General features: G+C 39.6%; 1 long non-coding RNA gene across 7 annotated transcripts in view; it reads right to left on the bottom strand.

The window, feature by feature from the left end:
• Positions 1 to 16756, bottom strand: part of LOC108448655 — a 51793-nt gene that overhangs the window by 13136 nt on the left and 21901 nt on the right. For 5 of the 7 annotated variants that reach the window (XR_001864626.1, XR_001864615.1, XR_001864627.1 and 2 more), the window contains 3 exons: positions 16408 to 16533; positions 10603 to 10723; positions 9052 to 9117 (listed from right to left, as the gene is read on the bottom strand). This is a non-coding gene — a long non-coding RNA (uncharacterized LOC108448655). Of the gene's footprint in view, positions 1 to 9051; positions 9118 to 10602; positions 10724 to 16407; positions 16553 to 16756 lie in introns of all 7 variants that reach the window. The other 2 variants (XR_001864617.1, XR_001864616.1) reach the window with 1 other exon arrangement.

The following is a 16756-nucleotide window of genomic DNA, read 5'->3' as shown; positions in this document are numbered from 1 at the left end:
AATCTGAAAAGAAGTTTCTAAAACAGGATTTGCAGGGTTTTTACACAACCGTCACATCAAGCAATCGAAAAGGCTTGCAGAGTAATTACACCATGGAAATGGAGCACACATAAAAGGCATCAGAGTATTCTAAGGACAAACCAGGGCTACAAATTAAATCTGGTGAAAAAGCAGCAGACTGGTTATGCAGGAGCTGGGGTTAATGTCAGCCAATACAGAGGAGCTGAAGGCAGAGCCAGAATAGCTTTTGAGCAGATTTTGGCGTGTCTGGTTGTGACTAACACAACAGGAATACCAATAGGCCAACAGAAATTTTATCTCATTTATTGATAACAGTTTAAAATACCATGACAAACCCAGTGTTTACAGCAGACGCTTGATAAAGTTCTGATTTCAAATTAAAGTCAAAACATGGTGATTTTCAAGCAAGTCAGGACTGTAATGATGTTTTTCCCTCGGGGAAATGACCCAGACAATTACTGGAAAGGGTAGAGCAAGAGCAAAGGGAATTGAAAATGTACAGGCGATTGGAATGTAAAACTGAAGGGATTTTCTTGTCCTAGGAAACCTCACCAGAGTCATGCACAGGAGTTCACTGAAGTAAATTGCTTGTCAGAAGCCAGACAAGGAGCAAAGTGTCAAAAATCAGATGACAAGCACAGGTGATTGAATCATGTGAAGGAGATGGAACAAAATCATGGGGAGAAAGGTGTAAAAGTGTAAAAGTCATGTGATGCTACATTTTGTTAAGAAGCTTATTGAGAATATGCACTTTCTCCCTGCTCCCCTGTACTCTTTCTACATCATAGCAGCTGAAAGATCCAACAGAGTCATAAAAAACTCTCCATTCCATTCTATATAAAAAGGGAAATTCATGTCAAATGCTGTGCAGGATGGAGGCTACAGCATCAGATGAGCCTTGCACAATTTAAAGCTTAAAAAAACCAAGGATGAACAGAGTAGACTGCCTTTAGAAAGCAATAGGAAAGCAATTTCTTATAGTTCTAACTCTGCTTTAGGCATTTAATGAAGTGGGGAGGCTGAGCACTCACTCTGAGGATGCTTTAGGAGTGATTCTGCAAGGGTACTAAAGTGTTCATGCTCCACATGTATAAGGATGTTACATAACTCACTGGATCATAACCAGTAATATCCAGTAACACCATTAAGGCAAGTGGATTTATTGCTGTCTTGCTTTTCCAATAAATCCTATTTTAGTTTCCTTGAATAAAGACAGACAAACCCAACCGCAGAGTTTCACAAAATTTGGGTGATTCTTTACGGTAAGGGCACAGTGCGAATTTTTCTGTCCAATTCATTGTCACTCAGGACTTGCAGGATCCTTTCTCTTGCCAGCTGCAGTCCTTGGCAGAAATGATATTTTATTCTTATATTTAAAACGCCACAGGAATTGTGGGAAGGGGAACTATGTGCTGAGGTAGTTCTTTAATACCAGCAATGAAAGTTAATATAAATATACATAAACACAACTCATTTTACCTGGACTGAAATAAACTGTGAGGGAAGGAAAGTGATTTCTCAGTTGCTCTTCAGTCTGCTGCTGAATTCCTCTTCTCTGAGTTGATCTAAATTCAAAATTCAAGGCTGTTTTTGCTAAACATTCAATAATTACTGTGAGCATGGATTTGGAAGCTTTGGGTGTTAAAAGAACGAGGGTTTGGATTTGTCCCACCTATGATTGATGGAAGACTTACAGAAATAGGAATTTAATCTAGATCTGTCATCTCAGTGCACATGACTGAATGCAATTTTACTGCTGTCATCTGAAAAGTTATGTAATGTTTCAACCTCAGAAAATGACAGTATTTATAAAATACAATGGTATCTAATACTAGCCACAACTTTCTGAGAATAAAATGCTAAAAATATAGTTTCATCAAGCAGTTTCATAAAAAAATGTGTTATTAGCAGATTTAAAATAGAATTATTTTATTGGAAGTAAGAATTAAAACAGTGCTGTACAGATTTATTTCTTTTAAAGACTTTAAAAAGTCTCTTTAAAAGAAACTTTTCCCTAAAGAAGGGGAGGTAACTGATAAGGAAATGGATAGCATTTGTTTTCTTTTATTATTGTGCACAAGCTCTTTAACATCAGTAATTTCAGATATTGTGAAAACCAAAGGGTTCTTCTCAAGTACTTTATTCTATGCAGATTATGGCTTCAGCACAATGGAGAAAAAGAACCTGTGTAAAACATCAGGTAATTCAAAACCACTCCATTTTATCTTTGTTAAAGGATGGGGGGAAAAAATCTAGATTATTCCATATTATTTTTTAAGATGAAGACGTTCAGCAAAGCTGACAAAAATTCAAGATGAGTCTCACACTAAGTGTTCTACCTTTTGAAATAATGATTCTGTTAAACGGAATCACAAAGCAGAGGAAATGGGAACATGCATGCAGATTTAAGCTCAGTGGCTGCAGTAAAAAATGATCCCCTAAGTAAAGTTGTCTGAAAAAGCTGACAAGAAAAGCCTCTAAGCAATAGTTTTGCTGATGCCACTGAAGGGTAACGAAAATAAAAGCGAGAAATAAAGATTTTCCTACTGACTTTAGGAAAATAATGCAGAAGTGAAAAGGCTGTAAAAGAGATTCTTTAATGAAAACACTCCAACAAATGATATTCTGAGGGTATGACTCCATGTGTTGGTTAGATACAGGTATAGAAACTTCAATAGATTGGAACTATTTAAAAATAAAGTACATAGCATTCATAGGATCTCCTTTCCATGCTGTGCTTTATCTCTGGCTCCTTTTGTTACTTTTAGTGACTAAAGAAAATGCTGCTGCTTCTGAACTATAATTACATTTTTCATACAAGCACTGTAGACATACCTTGAAAGATAAAATCCATAACTAAAGAATGGGTGTTTGGGACTTCTTGTTTGTTCTTCTCCCCCATTATATCATATCTGACTCTGTCTGAATGTGCTCATCTTGGGTAATTTCAAAGCCAGACTAAAAGGCCAGAAATAATTACTCTTTTTTTTTTTTTTTTTCCTTTAAAGCTGAACAAGGTGTGGGCTCTGCCATCCAAATAACTGCAGTGCTGTCAATGAAAACTCAGCTTCTGCACTTCCTGCCAGGGGAGTTTGGGTTGACACATGGTCTATTTAGTTCATTCCATGCCTTGCTTGCTTTGTCAAAAGAGCTCGAGATCAGATAAGCGAATGTATCCAAACTGAGCAGTTGCAAACATCTCCCCAATCCCTGCAGACGTTTTAAGCTTTGAAGAATGACTCCCATCTTTTTTCTAATCTATTTCTATGATCCTTCCCAAGATGTACTTGATCACATAATATTGGGGATGTCTGAAGTGTTTTACTGGAATATTTCTATGACTTTTTGTTCCCAATTGTATTTTTGCTTGTCTTGTAATATACTTTGAATTAAAGTGGCTTTCAAAACAAAAAAACCCCACACTTTCAACTTCGATACCTGTAAGTGGCCTGAACAGGCAACATTTCTTGATTCATATTTAGGCTTTTTGCTAACAAAACGAAATGAACCAAGACTCCAATATGTAGCAAAATATCAGGAAGAGCTCCTGAAAGGGGATCTGATCTGCTGATTAACTGTCGCATTCCATTTTTGGGTTGGATCTTTTTTCATAAAATTGTTTTAAATCCCCTCAGTTTCTTGAAATCAGATTCCCTTGTCTTATCCATTAAATGACATTTCAGATGCTCAGCAATTACTTCAGTGTGTTAGGAGGTGAATCATGGAATGCTTCAGGATGGAAGGGACCTCTGAGCATGGCCCAGCGGAAGCTCTGCTCAAAGCAGGGTTACCAGCAAAGCAAACCAGGGCTGTTTCCAGCCAGGTTTCAAGTACCACCAAAGCTGGAGATCCATAAACACTTCAAGCTGGAGACTGCTCCTGTTGTCAATTACTCTTTTATGGCCAGGAAATATTTTCATTGTTGTCTTTTCTGTCTTCTTCTTGACTCTTAACCTGTTATCTCCTCTCACCTCGGAGAAACATTTGTCTCTGTCATTTCTACAACTCCTATTCCTGTTATTTCTATAACTCCAGAGCTGAAAAGACTGAAATCAGCTGCTTTTCCCAGCTTTGTTCCCAGGCTCAACACAGCCAACTTTTTCTGCCTTGTGCTTCTGTCCCCTCGTGTTCTTTGTGACCTTCTGCTGAACTCGCTCTCTCTTGTCATGAGGGGATCTGAACCTGGCCTGGCCACTCAAAATGACATCTTAAAAGTGCTGAATAAGGAGGAAAGAAACTCAGTTATTGTACATTGCATCAAACAGATACTAAATAGTAATAGAAAAGGTACAGTTTTTAGGGCACTGCTTCCATCCAGGGCTCTGTCGTGATCTGCTCAGTGTTACAGCATGGAAACACAGAACACTGAGCTTCACCAGTCTTATCAATTTACTCCTGCTCCCTAAATGATCTGAACATGTACATGAATGTAGCTCTTTTACAGTTCTTTCCTAATTTTGTGTGTGGGCTGTGAAATCATGGGCAACTTCCAGACAAACAAGGACCTGTGTAAGTTGTTTTCTTTTGGTAACTGTGTGTATAAAGCCCTATGTGCCCAGGAATGGTATATTTTGTTTATTTCAGTTGCAGGGAGTAAAATGAATCTTGATGAATCTGGAGCTTGCTCCGTTGTTTCCTTTTCTCAAAGTCTCTCCCAGTGAGGTAGACAATTAAAATGAATCTTGATGAATCTGGAGCTTGCTCCATTGTTTCCTTTTCTCAATTGTCAAAGAAAAATTCTGTCAGGACTTGAGGAAGGAAATAGGTTTTTTTCAGTTTTGAACTTCTTGAATGTGTCCTGCCCCATCAGTGATGATGGTCATGGGGAGTAATAATTAAGTAATTTGGTAATAAGAGCATAACCTATATTTTCATTCATTTACAAGTGCAGGCAATTATTTCTGCCTTTATGATCCATGTTTGTTGTGAGTGATGGCTTGGACCACACTTTCTTTTTTGTAATACATTTTTGGGGACTAGAGAACACTCTTGTTTTGTGACAGGATGTGCCACCAAACTTCTCCAAGGTAAGCTGCAGCTTCTTGCTTTTCTATCTGGATGTGTGTTGATCCTTAGTGATAGACTAGACTATTGAAAAATTAACTTTGCCTTCAGTTTGAAATATTTTAAGACAATTTTGACATTATTTTCTTTCATTTCTATATCAGCAGTGCTTTTTGTTCATGTACCAAAGGATTTGGAGCTTTCATTTGTTGTATAAAGGAGGTAATGGATACTGTTAGAAATTTTGCTGTTTAGCAATGCTGTTTTCTGAGTTGCAGTTCAAGTTTTGGTGAACACTGAATAAAAGCAAGTAGGAAGTGATAGGATTAGGTTTTTTGGCAGGGAACTATTTTGAAAGAGGAAAAAAAGGTCCCAGCTGAAGTGTGAATATAAAAAATTTATGTCCTTTGTTGTATGCATTAAGAATTTAAAGAGGAAGTTCAGAAATCCAGAGTAAAGATTTTTGCCATTTAACTTTTGTCAAGTGTCACCACTGTAAACAGAGTGATTCGGCTTTTTATGATACAATTACTAATTGCATTAAATAAGTGCTGCTTTGGTCATCTCTGCAAAGCTTGGCAAGGCTAAGAGCTATAAATCTTTCAGTTTCTGTGTAAGATTCTGCCATGATCACAATGGCCTGAGCCTCTGAGAGAAGATGAAGTGTAGCATATGTCTTTGGAATTAGTCTGCTCTCTCTGTCACGGGACTCAGCCCTGGCAGGAGGATGCTATGGGATATATAAATCAGGAGAATAACCTGGATGTCTCCTGATTTGGGATGCTGGAATCCAGCTGTCTCTGTGGTAACATGTTCTTTAATGCTTCATTGAGCCTGTTCTCACAGAAATGGAAATGCATGTGTTTGACACGCTCCTGTGCTTGGCTGCTTGATCAAAATAGATTTTTCTTAGCCTTTTTTTCTCACTCATCTTTTCATGGGCATCATTATCCATTACTTAAAATTATTCTGAGGCTTCGTTCCCAAACTTATTTGAATATGCCTGTATAATCTACACAAAGCAGTGTCCTTTTGGACATGTGATAAAAAATTAATAGGGCTTCACATTTTTTAACAGTTGGCTCCAGCTGCAGGATTTCTTCCTGTATTAAAATCACTTAAAATCTCTTTTCAGTTCTGTTCAGAAGGTAAATTATCTAGGAAGGGCAGATAAAGCAAAACTGGCAGGTCGAGTATTTCTTGGTGAGATGTGTGTATTTTAAAATATGCAGTTCTCGGAGGCAACGTATAAAACATGCATAATCTATGCTAATGAGATTCCAGAAAGTACCATTCACAAGGCTGAAATGTTTGGAAGTGATAGGAAGGAATGGGCAGAGCCCTCCTGGCTTCAGATGGGAGCCTGACTCCTGTGAAATTAGGGGGGAGTTTCTGTTCAGTCCAGAACAAAACGTACCTGGTACTGCCCACACTCTCTGTGTTGCAGCATAGGGAAAATGTTGTTTTTTAAAATGAAAATAAAAGAAGAACAAGAAGTTGAGCCGTGTTTTGCTAAATAATCACATATTGCATTGTAAAATCACTGTGGCAGAGAGAGTCCCTCTCCCTCTGCTTTCCTTTCCAACTCAACGTGATAGAAGGTAGGAGAGGGAAGAGCAGCTCTGTTACCAATATTTTGGAGGGGAAAGGAAGGCTGAAAGATGTTAATGGAATTTTTCTGGCATTAGGCAAATAGTCTGACAGGACAATGAATCATTTCTAAAATCTCTGCTCTCACAGTATAAGAGCAGAACACTTGTGTATTCTGCACATTTAAAAATTTTCAATAAGATAAATGATGTTCTAAGAGGAATAATTATTTAGCTCAGAATTGCTCTATCCTTTTCAGTAATAATTGATTTTCAAAATATTTGAAATTTTTACCTGATGATAGGTAGTGCCCTGGTTTTGCCTCATATTTACTAATATATTACTGGTATTCTGTTAATTAATCCATCTTTCCTAGTTGTCCAAATCTAAGAAAAGCTTTTAAATATTACTCAGGACATTGCATGCTGTGAACATAGAATTCCACAGGTAAATTAAAGAGATACCAGAATCTATTTATGTCAGGCAGTACAGCAGAAGGAACCATGGCCCTGAATAAACCCAAAATTTGAGAATACAAATGAGAGATTTCCAAAATGGGACACCTGGAGCAGCTGATGATGGGTAAATTAAGGGAGACCTGTTTGAAATGTGAGTTGTATCTTGGGTCTTTGGGTAATTTTTTGGTTTTGTTTAGGTTTGGGTGGTTTTTGTTGGGTTTTTTTGGGGTTGCATGAGGGCATTTCTAGCATCGTTAAGGGAAACGTGAGAAAACCACAAAGATTCTGCCAAAAAAAAGCAAATATTTTACAGCGCGTCAACCTTATATCTGTCCTTTAGCACAAACTGGAGTTCAGTGGGATGTCAGATACATAACTGAATTTGATTTTCTGAATCTCTCTGCCAGTGAGGCAACAGCCAGCACAGAGTGTTGGCTGTGCTGTTTAAGTGATGAGGTTCCCAGCGGACACCCTGTGAGAGGCTCCAAGATCCTCCCATCAATTCTTGTCTCACTTGCGGCACAACACTGCTGGCAATTTCCAGGAATACTCTTGAAGTCACCTTGTGATTTGAAATGCTACTTAAGTTTTAAATCGCAGCATATAATTAATATTAAAACCAAAAAAAATCTGCTGTCTTTATATCACAGCCATCACATCAGCATTACAACCTGCAGGAAATCCCTCTTTTCATAGCTTGGCCATCATCTTCTCTTTTCCCCTTTTTTTGACTATGTACCTGCTTGTGAGGTGCTGCTGTGGCAACAATTAGCCCTCATTTGTTATTTTAAAAGATAACTGCAAACTGTAAAGAAATAAGAACAGCAGTTACTGTGGAAGCTGAGTAACAGGCAGCACTTAAAGGAGGAGGAGAAGTAAATACAACAAAACAAAAAACCACCTTTTTTTGTTGCATGAGCCTCAAGGTGTCTGTGGCCACAGTTTGCAGGGACTGAAGTGCCCTTTATAATTCTCAAACATGGTCCTACTGTAAGCAGACAATACCTGGGCTGGGGGAAGCTCATCCTTTTGACCAAACCTGTAGGACTGATTACCTGCACCAGTGCTATTTTTAGAAATAATTCATCAAGGTTGTGCAGACACCTTGGTGCCTAGAATAATATTAACACCCTTGAAGCCTCCCCTCTCCTCCCCATCACAGTCAATCTTTCCTTAGTCTTTTACAGCTCGGAAAGAATTTAATACATGGAGGCAAATGAAGCAAGGCCAGGGTGTGGTGACAGGTCCTCAAACTCACAGAAGCCATTTAGCATCTCCTAATAACGAGCACAAAGCCCCTGTGTGCCCCAGGCATGGCTTGTGCAGGTGCAGCTGGAAGGAGCTCCCCAGTTTGCTGAAGTTCCACGAGGCAGCACTTGGCTGTGGAGCAGCTGCTGTCCCCAGGGAAAAGCAGCAGCAGAGTCCTCTTATTGTCCAGAATCCCTCCTGATTCTTAGGGTAGAACTGGCCCCACCCTATTCCTTCTTGTGCACTTGTTCCCAGAAGCTGGAGAAAGGCAAACTCGGGTTTCTGAGTTGGAGGGCAGAGGGGACTGCTTTTTGCTGCGTGGCAGCAGGAAAGGTTGGTCTGGGTCCTAGGAAAGGATGGAGATAACAAGGGAACTTGTTGGGAAAGATCCTGCAAAGTCCAGGAGGGGAATAAAAGAATTTCTTTCATTGAAATGGGGAAGAGGAAAGGAATCTTAGAAAACAGATGAATAGGATAGGCTGGGGAAGAGAGAAATGCAGGCCACTAAACCACTCATAATCCTGTGAAGTTTCTCACAGCCCCTTGAGCCTGACTTCTTCTGTGTCCTGTCTTTCATCCACGTTACTGCCTGGAATTCCATGACTGTCAAATACTCCTCAGGCATGGAATATCATTAAGTCCCACTCACTCCTGTACTAACTGCTCGTGTTCTCCAGTTGCCTTTGAGTTTTGCATGATTGCAGAGCTTCCCCAAGCCCTTTTTACACACCTGAGAGTTCTTTTATTGTGAGGGAACATTCTGTCATTCATTTCCAACCTCTGCTTCCTCTGCACTCTGGAAGAAATAAATAGATCACACTACAATTAAAACTAACCAAATCATGTGAACTTCCCTGTTTTCCTGAAAGCATTTTTTGTAGACTCAAGCCTCACAAAACTTACTGAGAAATAGGAGCAAAAGCATGGTAATGTTTCTGAAAATCTTTCTTGTAAAGATACATTTGTTCTCTTCTGGTCATGACAAAGTAATTTTAGCTTCCTTTTTACAGCTGCAGAGATGGGAAGGTTCACCAAACCTTCACCAGAGAGTGAATCAATGCATTAGCAATTAGCCATTTGCACAATTTTATTTAATTTCTGAAATAACTAATTTCAGCGCTCTGAAGAGTAAGAAGTTGGTACAGGGTTGCATTCACCAGCTGACCACTGTGATCCTTTTTATTTCCAGTCCCAGTTATCTCATCCCCACCACTAATGCAAGAATGAAAACCACCAAAAAGCTCGACTGAGAAATGCTTCCTTCACCAGACAAATAGAGAATTACAGGTAATAAGCTCTTTCTTTTTTTTTCAGTCCAAGGGAAATATTTACATATCAGTGTACAATTTTACTTAGATTCCAACTGAGAGCTGAAGTTTCCCATTAATTTATCTGATGCTAGGCCAAATCTATAAAAGATGGAAAAGTATCCACCATTTTCTGACTTTCAGAATGCACAGCTGATGTTAAAAGGAAGAAACAGGTATAGCTTGGGTGAAGATAAAATACTTACAGGGATACTGAATCAGAGCAGCATCTTTTCTCTTTATAAAATAGAGGTTAACTGCTCACAATAAGCATAATGAGAGCAGCATTAATTCCCCAGTGAAGAGCCAAAAGGCAGATTTCAATGGGGAAGCAGATTGGCTGCAAACCAGGGCAGGAGCCCCCTGCTCTCCCACAGAGCAGCTGACCATGCTGCACCTTTTCCAGCAGAAAGATATAATCCATATTCTTGTTTACCAGATTTCTTTCTGAGCCATGGAAATTACTGTAAATGAGTATGAAAATGACAACAGAGAAATTGGATGTTCTGAAATGGGAGTTCAGAGGCAATTCCAGCTGCTCTTTTAAGAAGAAAAGAATGTCAGATTTCTCACTGTGTGATTATACAGGCATTCCAGACAGTTTTTATTTGTTCTTAGTTTAGAATTGTGTTTCTAAAGTTGATTTATGTCTGAAACTGGTTGCCAATATTAGGAAGACCAGTTCAAAAGAATCAGTTCCCATGGCTTGGGAGGCTTCAGTGCAGAATATTCAATGGTTGATTTTGGGGATCATTAAACTCCTTTTTGGAGTAGTGTTAAACTGATATATGGGGTGTGTTATTGGTCTGAATTAATTTCATGTGTATTGGAACGAGATGGGATGATTTCATAAGGGATTTATTGATTACTTTTATCTTTCTGTGATACTTTAAAAATTTTGGTTTTAGAAGTGTTCACAAGCAAAGCTTTTTGTACTTATCCTGTTCTACAGAGAGGAAAGGAATCCAAATTACTTCTTTAACCACAGCAGAGAATTTCTTGACCAGAGTAGAGCATTTCTTTGTCTTTATGGATGTTCTGTGTTATTGGCAGCTCTCTGTTGACCTCCCTTTCACCTCTGAAACTTTGTTTTTACTGTGGAAGTTAAAGAGATCATGATTTAATTATAAGCTGTGAGACAACATGTATTATTTTGAATCTGCATGACAATGAAACAATGATAACTACACAGTAATTTGTTGTTTCCAACCTGCTCTGTCCACATGAAAACATCTCTTGCCATGTGCATCCTGAGATGAGCATCACTGCTGCTCAGTGTAACCCAGCCAGGTGAGTGTGATAAAATGGGGACACATGGAAATAACACGGGGCAGAGCTGTGCTCATGCAACAGCCCTCTGGGTACCCAGGCAATTCGTGCCTTGAGGCTCTGTAGCTACTCTGAGAAATAAATTATCAGGGGAAGAGGCTGTCATTTAGTGAGGGTTGTGAAGGAAGAGGGAATCCAGTGGTTGTCTTCAGGCAGGGCTGCAGACCCAGGGCTTGGGGTGGTGTTGAGTTGCTGCCAGCTGGAGCAGGTTTTATACTGGGGGAAAGAAGCTGAATTCTGCTTGGATGAGGGAATCAGCAACTGAGGAGAATATCCCCCTATCTGCTTCAGATTGGCTGTTTCACTCTTCCTTACACTCCAACGTGAATATCTTAGGAGGGCAAACCATTGCCAACACTGTGTTTTTATTTTTGATTTCTGCAGCAAGCACCAATGAAAATTCTGACAGCTTAATCAGGCAGTATTATGTAAATGTGGGGAAAATTACAGTAGTTGATGTTTGAAGAGGGTTGTCAGCAGTGAAAGTGTTTATAATGTTTGATAAAGTTACGGCTTTTTTTTTGCAAACAAGTAAAAATAAAGCATGCATCACCACAATTTTCCATACATTTAAGTTTCAGATTCCCACTGAAACTCAGATTCAACTGTATCAGTTTTGTCTAATCAGTGCAAGTGGCTGACCAGTGTTTAGTGCTAGCGTAATATATTTTTGTGTTGATTTTGTTCAGTCTTTTCAACTGTTGAAAAAATAATGAATAAAATGAAGGAGGAAAAAAAAGCTGGCAAAAGGCAAAGAAAATCACCAGCACCCAAGGATTTTCAACACACTGATTGCTCTGTAAGATGTGCAGAAAGATGAGCAAACCTTGTGCTGGCCGTTTGGACTGGTGCCGTTTGAGGTGCCCCAGACACAGACCTTGGTCTGGGCACCAAGAACATCAGTGCAGTTCTGAGCCTGCCAAAAGGGCTCACTGGTGCCCCTGGGCAGCCTCTCCAGGGTGGATTGGTGTTGGCAGGACAGGAACAGGACCTGGGGAGGTGCTGTGAGCTGTGAACTCCCGCAGAGGTGCAGATTTTTCACTGATGTTTTGCCCTTGTTCGTGGTGATTCCACAGCAGGGCTGAGAAGGTGATAATTCGAGCTTGTGCAGCAGCTTCATCTTGGTGAGAGAGTTTGTTGTAGTGAGATTTGCTTGGATTGGATCTGAAAGAGGCAGGAGCACATGGAAAAGGTGGGGATAATGCCTCAGGAAGTGCATTAGCTCTGGTGGGGGCAGTTTGTGCCCAAGGAATGGTGTGTTCACATGGAAGAACGCAGAAAATATGGACCTGCTTATCTGCCTCTAGAGAGGGATGTCTGGTTGTGGTGACTTCATTGTGTTGTTTTTATGACATGTAACAGCTAAATGTCCCTAAAATACCACAACAAGTTAGCTTTAATGGAGATTTAGACATAAATAACCACATAGTGGGTTTAACTGTTACAAATTAAATGCATTAGGATAAGCTGGAGTTACCTAAGGCTTGCAGAATTCAATGCAAAACCTGGAAATTTAGAACAAGGGAATGGGAAAAGCAGAGGTATTTCCATCACTGGATGTTAAATCACAGAACCACAGGATGGTTTGGGTTGGAAGGGACCTTAAAGCTCATCCAGTCCCACCCCTGCCATGGCAGGGACACCTCCCACTGTCCCAGGCTGCTCCCAGCCCCAATGTCCAGCCTGGCCTTGGACAGGGATCCAGGGGCAGCCCCAGCTGCTCTGGGCACCCTGTGCCAGGGCCTCACAACAGACAGACAGAATCTCTCTGTGCTGATGAGTACAGCAGAATTTTTGCCAATTTCATGGTGCAAAGCAGAATAATGTTAAGTTTTTCCTACTGAAAGACATTTGCACTGCACTTTGGAGCACGTGGTTGTTCACACAGAAATCCCAGTATAAGCAAGATCCCATCCTGGGATTCAGAACTGGTGACTTTCCCTATATCAATAGTCCTACACCCTGCTGATTACGTTTCTGTTTAAGCAGCTCTGAAAAAGAATTGTTTCATGGATTATTTAATTGCATTTCAACCTAGGAGTCTATATAGTGTAATTCAGTGAACTTTGATTTTTCATTATTCTAAAATTGGAAGCTGAAAAGTAGTAGCATCTATAATTGCCTGCCACAGTGCCTAAAATCTACTTTGCTTGCAGGTGTATTGCCTTGATTTTCTTTTTGGTGTGGTGGGGTACCTACATTGTTTTGAAATAGAAAAAATGCTTCTGGGGTAATGTGCATAAAAAGAATTATTTCATGTACTCTGCTGCTCTGGATAGAATTCTTCTGGTGCTGTGCAATTGCTTTAGCTAACTTACAGCTCTGTTGGTTGACATATATCAACAAAAATAGATGCAGACAGTCAATTATTTGAATTATGTTCAAAGGCATTCTCATCTCTGTTTTATAAGGAAAGAAACTTGAATGAAGCAGAGCTTTTCCTATGCCAATTACTTCTGTGCAGAGCTCCTGAGAGGAGGGAGCCATTCAAGTCAGGGGTTTGGGGTTTGTTGGTTTGTTGGTTTGTTTGTAGTTTGTTTGGTTTCTTACATTGCTGTCAAAAATCAGACATGCGAGAGCATCAGATTACCTCAGGGGTAAAAAGTGCACTCACTTCAGCCTTTTCATTTGAACACAGTCCTGCAAAAAACAGTGTACAAAACACCCAAAAATGGTGGCTTTAAGGCTTTTAAGGGAGAGAAGAAAAATTTGGATTACTTGAAAGCTTTGATTTTTTTCATCAGAATATTCCAATCTTCTTTCATTTTTTTTCCCATGTGTGTGAGTGCATGTTCTGGTTTTGGCCTCCTGAATAGAGGGTGAAAAGCTGTGTTTCTTGGGTTGGACATGGGAAGACCTGCAATAATGTTATAAATCATGGGCTTTATCTAATTTTTTATTAAGATGAGAACATCACTGCTGTGTGAATACACCTCTACTGCTACTGCACAGTTCAGTAGACAAAGATTTTTTCCTGAGCTGCACACACATAAAGAACTTCTGTCAGATCCATTAAATCATAACTGATGGTGACATATCTTTAAGTAGGAAGCATCTTTAGTTTAAAAAGTAAACAAACAAAAACCAAACCTAAAACCAACCAAAATCCCTCTAATTTGCATAAAAATGCAATTTACAGCAGTAACGCAGTTTTAAGATGCGAGGGGAAAAGAAAGAATCCTTACTAAAATTAAGGGTTTATCAAACCTTATTTCTTGATAATTATGCTTCTTATATGTAGTTTGCATGATATGGAGTGCTATCAATTATTGAAAATCATTCCTGGCTCCACAGTTACCTACTTCTGCTCAAAATGACTTGTCAAATATTTGACATTCAGATTATTCTCCCTGTTTGAGTGCAACTGCAGAGACTGTTATGGAAAAATACAAGCATTCAGAAATTCAGGCTTTGCACTGGAATTTCATATGAACACTTCAATATCGATTTCTGAATGTTTTCAAAGCGCAGAGTGAAGAAAAATAAAGGTACACTAACGTAGCTTCTTCTGGTGACCAGCATACTTGTTCAGATGCTGAAAATTGTTTCTCCAGATTATCAAAGGACAAAGTTGCAAAGCACCAGGTGTTCTTTAGTTTATTGCAAAATGGAGTTGATTGCTGTTCTGGCTGCTTTCCTGATTTTCATAGTCTTCATTAGAATCATCTAATAAATAACAAGCTGAATCAGCATTTCGATTAAGGAGATTGTTCTAATAATAAATAAATAGGATTTTTATTTTTGAGCAAAAAAAGAGCCAGAGAACTCTTAAAGCTTTTGTTTCTATGAGCCCCATCTTCCCAGGCAAGTTCTGGAGCTCACAAATTTCCTTCATTTGACTGCAGCAGGAGGATAAACTGCATTCCACGGCAGCTCTGCTGCTCAGTGTTGCCCTTAAGAACAGAGAGCTCAAGCTGGAAGCTTCTAGAAAAACTTCTGGAATGAGGAGAATAGTGTAGACTTATAAAATGGAGATCATTTATTTAAACAACAAAATCAAAACCAGCAACTAAATCCCAGTGAAATCTCTGATTGAAATGAACAGAGCTGCTCACTAGGACAGAGGGAAAGTATTGATATGTTACCCCTTTGTTATTCTCACTTCATCACCTCTTGGTATTTAAATAATATCTTAATAAAACAGGCTTTCAAAAAATACTGGCAAGAATATGAAGGATTTGGGGGAGTGCTATTAATGATCATTCCCACTTATTCTGTCATCAAGAGCCTTTAACAAGTTGCCCACTGTCCACAGCAAAGACGTTTTTCCTTCTCTTTCTGGTTTCCTGTTTCTTGTGCAATAGTGCTCCCAAGTGTGACATGCCAGGGGTTTGCACAAAGCTCTGCTGCTGCCCTGCCCACGCTGAGCTCAGCACCGGTGGCTGCCATCAGACAGAGCCCCTTGCTCCGGTCCCGAGCCAGGATGTCGCTCCTGTGAGCCCCAACCCAGGCACTCTGGGCTGATCGAAGGATGGTTCTCTCTGCCCATTCCCAGTTCCTCTGCCATCCCAGTTTTTCCAGTCCCGTAGGAGAGGGACTGCTCAGAGCGGCTTTGCTGCCAGAGCCAATTCCTTGTCTGGGCTGGGGAGCTGGGGCTGGGAGGTGTCACCCCAGCCTGGCCTATCCTTCCAATTCTCTTTCCTCTGGGAAATAACAAAGGCTATTTTGTTATCCTAACTGAAAAACAATCAATGAAATTAAAATGAACTGTCACCTAACAGAAATGCAAATGTAATCTGCCGTAGTCATTTCCCTGCCCTTGCTCATCAACAGATACCCTTAAAAAGCTCTCTGCATACAAGATTGCCTTCTATTTATCTCTGTTTATCTCTTTATTTCATCTCCTGAGAGTAGTGATGCCTCCTGATTCCTTACAGACCCTACCAGCCTTACCTCAGTAATTTAAGATGATGCTCAATGACTTTCACCCAAAAAAAACAACTTAAATATTTCTGACAGTCAGGGCAATGAGATGTTGGTCAAAAAAAAAAAAACCAAACCCAACAAATTACTGCTCAGAAAAATAGACTCTAAAGATAGAATATAGAGATAATCTTATTTCAGCTTATTAATTATGCCTTGTAAGCAATGAATCAAATCACTTTGCTGTATAATACAATTACTGCTGTAATTTGTAGTCATTACAGTTTGCACTGAGGTATAATTGTGTAATTCATTTTCTGCAGGTTATTGGCAGAAAAGGTCTTAACAACTTCAGCATGGAGACTTTGGGTTTGCTGCAGTTTAATTTGCAGATCATTAGCACAATAGACCTAATAGCTTGTTGTGTCTACCCATCAAGGAGTTATTTATGTTTGGATCATGCACTAAAGAGAAAGATTAAGAAGAGATTCGAGGAAGGGACATTATTACCTGGTGCTTTTTTCCCCGTTTCAGTCTTTAGGTTCTGTTGCCTCCGTGCCTCCTGTCCAAGGAAGGGACATTATTACCTGGTGCTTTTTTCCCGTTTCAGTCTTTAGGTTCTGTTGCCTCTGTGCCTCCTGTCCGGGGCAGATTAACTCTCTGGCCAGCTGTGTGTTCTAGCAGGTTGTTTGAAGATGAGGTGGCTCTTCTACCTGCAGTGAATTACTCCAACTAACAAGTTAATATTTTGGCATAGTCTTCTGCATCTGATTAATGTTCATTAAATCAATCGTGATTTGATTGAAATAGATTTTTAAGTGTCGCTTTCCCATCCAAATGGAGCACAAGAAGTGCTGCTCCTGCTGACATCTGCCATGAAATAAAATATAACAAATAAGTCATATTCCACGTGTGTATTTTCTTCTGGTCCTGCTG

Source organism: Corvus brachyrhynchos, unplaced genomic scaffold (assembly GCF_000691975.1).
Source record: "Corvus brachyrhynchos isolate BGI_N302 unplaced genomic scaffold, ASM69197v1 scaffold220, whole genome shotgun sequence".
NCBI lineage: Eukaryota > Metazoa > Chordata > Aves > Passeriformes > Corvidae > Corvus > Corvus brachyrhynchos.
The sequence above is the reverse complement of the archived record's forward strand: the minus strand, read 5'-3'. Positions and strand labels throughout refer to the sequence as shown.